Raw genomic sequence first — 7,010 nt, forward strand, 5'->3', positions numbered from 1 at the left:
ATATAATTAGAGTGCAATATAGTGCAAATTTTCAAAACTTGTCCTTTCACATAATTCCATTTGAGAAAAAATGTTTTTTACATGTTTTTCAGTGAAAACCTTTTATCAGTGAGAAATCCACATGAGGTCTTAACGGAAACATTGTGACATCACATGTATTATGGCATCATTAAATAACGACAGATCAAAATAGCGCTAAATATAGTTTGCAGTGTTACGTGAGAAACAGTTGCCGCAAGATTTAACTGGATATATTGAGTCCAAACGATCTGTAACTAAGCCTTTTCATTTAATACCAAGACCATAGCAACAGTTTTCATATTAGCATATTTTTAACATACCGACTGTAATTTCAATTGCATAAATACCAGAAATAAACAATTAGAGCTTGATTATTAAAACAAAATGCTTACCAGTTATTCAGGACTTTTTAAAACCTCTAGTTTGCCATCTCAGGTTGAAAAATAATGATATGTCTGGAACTGAAATGAGACCAAAAAAAAATACTCAGGCTGTGTTATCATTTGATTTAAATACATAAGTATTATTGAGAGAGAGAAATCTATTCTAGAAAGTTTAATCACAAAGAAAGACAAATGCTTCTCCTTTGTGGTTAGCCACCTTCATTTAAACCTTTTGTATAAGAACCATGGGTAGTAGCTAACTACATGTAGCTTAATAGTTGAATAGGTGCAGAAATATTGTTTTCAAGAAGGTTTGACCCTCCCCCTTTTTCACTGAGAAATGACAATATCCTTTGTTTTGCTCATGTGCATTAAAATAATAATTCATGATTTTCTAAAAACATGTAACTGTTTTTGTCTGTGTTTTTGTGCATATGATATCTACTGACCAGGGGTCAAATCATTGGATAAAGGCACATGCGATGATGAATCTCACATTACTCGTATGAAGTGTGTTATCTCCCTTGATTATCAGGTATTCCTGTAGACCAGAGTGTTATTACATAACAAAGACTATATTGTGTCATGTTAACTTACAATTTAATAATATTAAAAGTTATTTCTTGCCTTTTCACTGTAGTAAACACATTCCTTTCGGATCTCTCGGAAGTAAACAAATTTATTATTGTGCCTAAAACAAGTGTTCAGCCCCGTGCTAGTAATGCATTTTAAAAGCGAAAATTTTCTTGAGTTTTTGCTGATCTTTATCAATAACATTTATCTTAAACAATTTATAATATCTAGGTATAAATAAAAAACTACTAACCATCATTTTGGGTGGTGTACAAGGTGAAATCATCCATAAATCAGTCTGACAACCTCTGCCAGGAATTGAGCTTCTAATTTGGGTCAAAATCTTTAATTGTTTTTACATAGGCGGTAATGGTAACGTTTTTTCCTGTAGCTCAGTCCATATCGTTAACTTGGATATGTATGATAGCTTGTTTCGAAGCTGTGACATTTTCACATATGTGGTTAAATTTTCGGGGTACGAAGTGAGATTACTTTTTCCGTAAATTAGCAAACACCGAACATCCTGTTGTGATGCGGCTCCTTGTGGTAAAATATCCCCTTTTTAACACAATAAGTTCTTTGAAAATTTAAAACTTTAAACACATTCAATAGCTCCATAGTTTTTACACATTTATTCTATGTTCCTCTACTTTCCTAATCACCACAAATAATTAAGTTCAGTCATTTGCTAAAAATAGAAACATGTCCAATATCACTACACAGAGATTTTTTTCTTTACACGTGACTTTTGAGTTCCTCATTTCAAGGCGCATTAGGGATGTTGTCCCATATTGTAATCCATACTTCTGATTTTTCCAAATATTTTTATGTGATCTTCATCGGTATAATATTCTGAATAAATCTTTGTATTTTTGTCCATTTCTGAAAAAAAAATAAAGTTGTTTTAGCACTATAAGGCAATGACACTTTCGTCGCTATATTCATTTATTTTGAATACAATGAGTATGTATAAGTAATTTCTTCCAGATTACCTCCACTAGTCAAATCAAGGACAAAACTTCTGATTATAACCTTTAATTACAATACACAGACCCTGATAAAGCATTCTATAAAATTTTCTTGTGCCTGAAAGTGCATTTTGACAGAGAAATTATGCAAAACTGAAGGTTTTATAAAAAAAAACAACACCAAAATAATTATTTTTACTAGTGGAAATCTTGTATTTAATACTATTGAAACCGCTCTAAACTACTGGGAAAGTCATCCGTATCATATAATTAGAGTGCAATATAGTGCAAATTTTCAAAACTTGTCCTTTCACATAATTCCATTTGAGAAAAAATGTTTTTTACATGTTTTTCAGTGAAAACCTTTTATCAGTGAGAAATCCACATGAGGTCTTAACGGAAACATTGTGACATCACATGTATTATGGCATCATTAAATAACGACAGATCAAAATAGCGCTAAATATAGTTTGCAGTGTTACGTGAGAAACAGTTGCCGCAAGATTTAACTGGATATATTGAGTCCAAACGATCTGTAACTAAGCCTTTTCATTTAATACCAAGACCATAGCAACAGTTTTCATATTAGCATATTTTTAACATACCGACTGTAATTTCAATTGCATAAATACCAGAAATAAACAATTAGAGCTTGATTATTAAAACAAAATGCTTACCAGTTATTCAGGACTTTTTAAAACCTCTAGTTTGCCATCTCAGGTTGAAAAATAATGATATGTCTGGAACTGAAATGAGACCAAAAAAAAATACTCAGGCTGTGTTATCATTTGATTTAAATACATAAGTATTATTGAGAGAGAGAAATCTATTCTAGAAAGTTTAATCACAAAGAAAGACAAATGCTTCTCCTTTGTGGTTAGCCACCTTCATTTAAACCTTTTGTATAAGAACCATGGGTAGTAGCTAACTACATGTAGCTTAATAGTTGAATAGGTGCAGAAATATTGTTTTCAAGAAGGTTTGACCCTCCCCCTTTTTCACTGAGAAATGACAATATCCTTTGTTTTGCTCATGTGCATTAAAATAATAATTCATGATTTTCTAAAAACATGTAACTGTTTTTGTCTGTGTTTTTGTGCATATGATATCTACTGACCAGGGGTCAAATCATTGGATAAAGGCACATGCGATGATGAATCTCACATTACTCGTATGAAGTGTGTTATCTCCCTTGATTATCAGGTATTCCTGTAGACCAGAGTGTTATTACATAACAAAGACTATATTGTGTCATGTTAACTTACAATTTAATAATATTAAAAGTTATTTCTTGCCTTTTCACTGTAGTAAACACATTCCTTTCGGATCTCTCGGAAGTAAACAAATTTATTATTGTGCCTAAAACAAGTGTTCAGCCCCGTGCTAGTAATGCATTTTAAAAGCGAAAATTTTCTTGAGTTTTTGCTGATCTTTATCAATAACATTTATCTTAAACAATTTATAATATCTAGGTATAAATAAAAAACTACTAACCATCATTTTGGGTGGTGTACAAGGTGAAATCATCCATAAATCAGTCTGACAACCTCTGCCAGGAATTGAGCTTCTAATTTGGGTCAAAATCTTTAATTGTTTTTACATAGGCGGTAATGGTAACGTTTTTTCCTGTAGCTCAGTCCATATCGTTAACTTGGATATGTATGATAGCTTGTTTCGAAGCTGTGACATTTTCACATATGTGGTTAAATTTTCGGGGTACGAAGTGAGATTACTTTTTCCGTAAATTAGCAAACACCGAACATCCTGTTGTGATGCGGCTCCTTGTGGTAAAATATCCCCTTTTTAACACAATAAGTTCTTTGAAAATTTAAAACTTTAAACACATTCAATAGCTCCATAGTTTTTACACATTTATTCTATGTTCCTCTACTTTCCTAATCACCACAAATAATTAAGTTCAGTCATTTGCTAAAAATAGAAACATGTCCAATATCACTACACAGAGATTTTTTTCTTTACACGTGACTTTTGAGTTCCTCATTTCAAGGCGCATTAGGGATGTTGTCCCATATTGTAATCCATACTTCTGATTTTTCCAAATATTTTTATGTGATCTTCATCGGTATAATATTCTGAATAAATCTTTGTATTTTTGTCCATTTCTGAAAAAAAAATAAAGTTGTTTTAGCACTATAAGGCAATGACACTTTCGTCGCTATATTCATTTATTTTGAATACAATGAGTATGTATAAGTAATTTCTTCCAGATTACCTCCACTAGTCAAATCAAGGACAAAACTTCTGATTATAACCTTTAATTACAATACACAGACCCTGATAAAGCATTCTATAAAATTTTCTTGTGCCTGAAAGTGCATTTTGACAGAGAAATTATGCAAAACTGAAGGTTTTATAAAAAAAAACAACACCAAAATAATTATTTTTACTAGTGGAAATCTTGTATTTAATACTATTGAAACCGCTCTAAACTACTGGGAAAGTCATCCGTATCATATAATTAGAGTGCAATATAGTGCAAATTTTCAAAACTTGTCCTTTCACATAATTCCATTTGAGAAAAAATGTTTTTTACATGTTTTTCAGTGAAAACCTTTTATCAGTGAGAAATCCACATGAGGTCTTAACGGAAACATTGTGACATCACATGTATTATGGCATCATTAAATAACGACAGATCAAAATAGCGCTAAATATAGTTTGCAGTGTTACGTGAGAAACAGTTGCCGCAAGATTTAACTGGATATATTGAGTCCAAACGATCTGTAACTAAGCCTTTTCATTTAATACCAAGACCATAGCAACAGTTTTCATATTAGCATATTTTTAACATACCGACTGTAATTTCAATTGCATAAATACCAGAAATAAACAATTAGAGCTTGATTATTAAAACAAAATGCTTACCAGTTATTCAGGACTTTTTAAAACCTCTAGTTTGCCATCTCAGGTTGAAAAATAATGATATGTCTGGAACTGAAATGAGACCAAAAAAAAATACTCAGGCTGTGTTATCATTTGATTTAAATACATAAGTATTATTGAGAGAGAGAAATCTATTCTAGAAAGTTTAATCACAAAGAAAGACAAATGCTTCTCCTTTGTGGTTAGCCACCTTCATTTAAACCTTTTGTATAAGAACCATGGGTAGTAGCTAACTACATGTAGCTTAATAGTTGAATAGGTGCAGAAATATTGTTTTCAAGAAGGTTTGACCCTCCCCCTTTTTCACTGAGAAATGACAATATCCTTTGTTTTGCTCATGTGCATTAAAATAATAATTCATGATTTTCTAAAAACATGTAACTGTTTTTGTCTGTGTTTTTGTGCATATGATATCTACTGACCAGGGGTCAAATCATTGGATAAAGGCACATGCGATGATGAATCTCACATTACTCGTATGAAGTGTGTTATCTCCCTTGATTATCAGGTATTCCTGTAGACCAGAGTGTTATTACATAACAAAGACTATATTGTGTCATGTTAACTTACAATTTAATAATATTAAAAGTTATTTCTTGCCTTTTCACTGTAGTAAACACATTCCTTTCGGATCTCTCGGAAGTAAACAAATTTATTATTGTGCCTAAAACAAGTGTTCAGCCCCGTGCTAGTAATGCATTTTAAAAGCGAAAATTTTCTTGAGTTTTTGCTGATCTTTATCAATAACATTTATCTTAAACAATTTATAATATCTAGGTATAAATAAAAAACTACTAACCATCATTTTGGGTGGTGTACAAGGTGAAATCATCCATAAATCAGTCTGACAACCTCTGCCAGGAATTGAGCTTCTAATTTGGGTCAAAATCTTTAATTGTTTTTACATAGGCGGTAATGGTAACGTTTTTTCCTGTAGCTCAGTCCATATCGTTAACTTGGATATGTATGATAGCTTGTTTCGAAGCTGTGACATTTTCACATATGTGGTTAAATTTTCGGGGTACGAAGTGAGATTACTTTTTCCGTAAATTAGCAAACACCGAACATCCTGTTGTGATGCGGCTCCTTGTGGTAAAATATCCCCTTTTTAACACAATAAGTTCTTTGAAAATTTAAAACTTTAAACACATTCAATAGCTCCATAGTTTTTACACATTTATTCTATGTTCCTCTACTTTCCTAATCACCACAAATAATTAAGTTCAGTCATTTGCTAAAAATAGAAACATGTCCAATATCACTACACAGAGATTTTTTTCTTTACACGTGACTTTTGAGTTCCTCATTTCAAGGCGCATTAGGGATGTTGTCCCATATTGTAATCCATACTTCTGATTTTTCCAAATATTTTATGTGATCTTCATCGGTATAATATTCTGAATAAATCTTTGTATTTTTGTCCATTTCTGAAAAAAAAAATAAAGTTGTTTTAGCACTATAAGGCAATGACACTTTCGTCGCTATATTCATTTATTTTGAATACAATGAGTATGTATAAGTAATTTCTTCCAGATTACCTCCACTAGTCAAATCAAGGACAAAACTTCTGATTATAACCTTTAATTACAATACACAGACCCTGATAAAGCATTCTATAAAATTTTCTTGTGCCTGAAAGTGCATTTTGACAGAGAAATTATGCAAAACTGAAGGTTTTATAAAAAAAAACAACACCAAAATAATTATTTTTACTAGTGGAAATCTTGTATTTAATACTATTGAAACCGCTCTAAACTACTGGGAAAGTCATCCGTATCATATAATTAGAGTGCAATATAGTGCAAATTTTCAAAACTTGTCCTTTCACATAATTCCATTTGAGAAAAAATGTTTTTTACATGTTTTTCAGTGAAAACCTTTTATCAGTGAGAAATCCACATGAGGTCTTAACGGAAACATTGTGACATCACATGTATTATGGCATCATTAAATAACGACAGATCAAAATAGCGCTAAATATAGTTTGCAGTGTTACGTGAGAAACAGTTGCCGCAAGATTTAACTGGATATATTGAGTCCAAACGATCTGTAACTAAGCCTTTTCATTTAATACCAAGACCATAGCAACAGTTTTCATATTAGCATATTTTTAACATACCGACTGTAATTTCAATTGCATAAATACCAGAAATAAACAATT

This window comes from Mytilus trossulus, chromosome 1 (genome assembly GCF_036588685.1).
Source record: "Mytilus trossulus isolate FHL-02 chromosome 1, PNRI_Mtr1.1.1.hap1, whole genome shotgun sequence".
Taxonomy (NCBI): Eukaryota; Metazoa; Mollusca; class Bivalvia; order Mytilida; family Mytilidae; genus Mytilus; species Mytilus trossulus.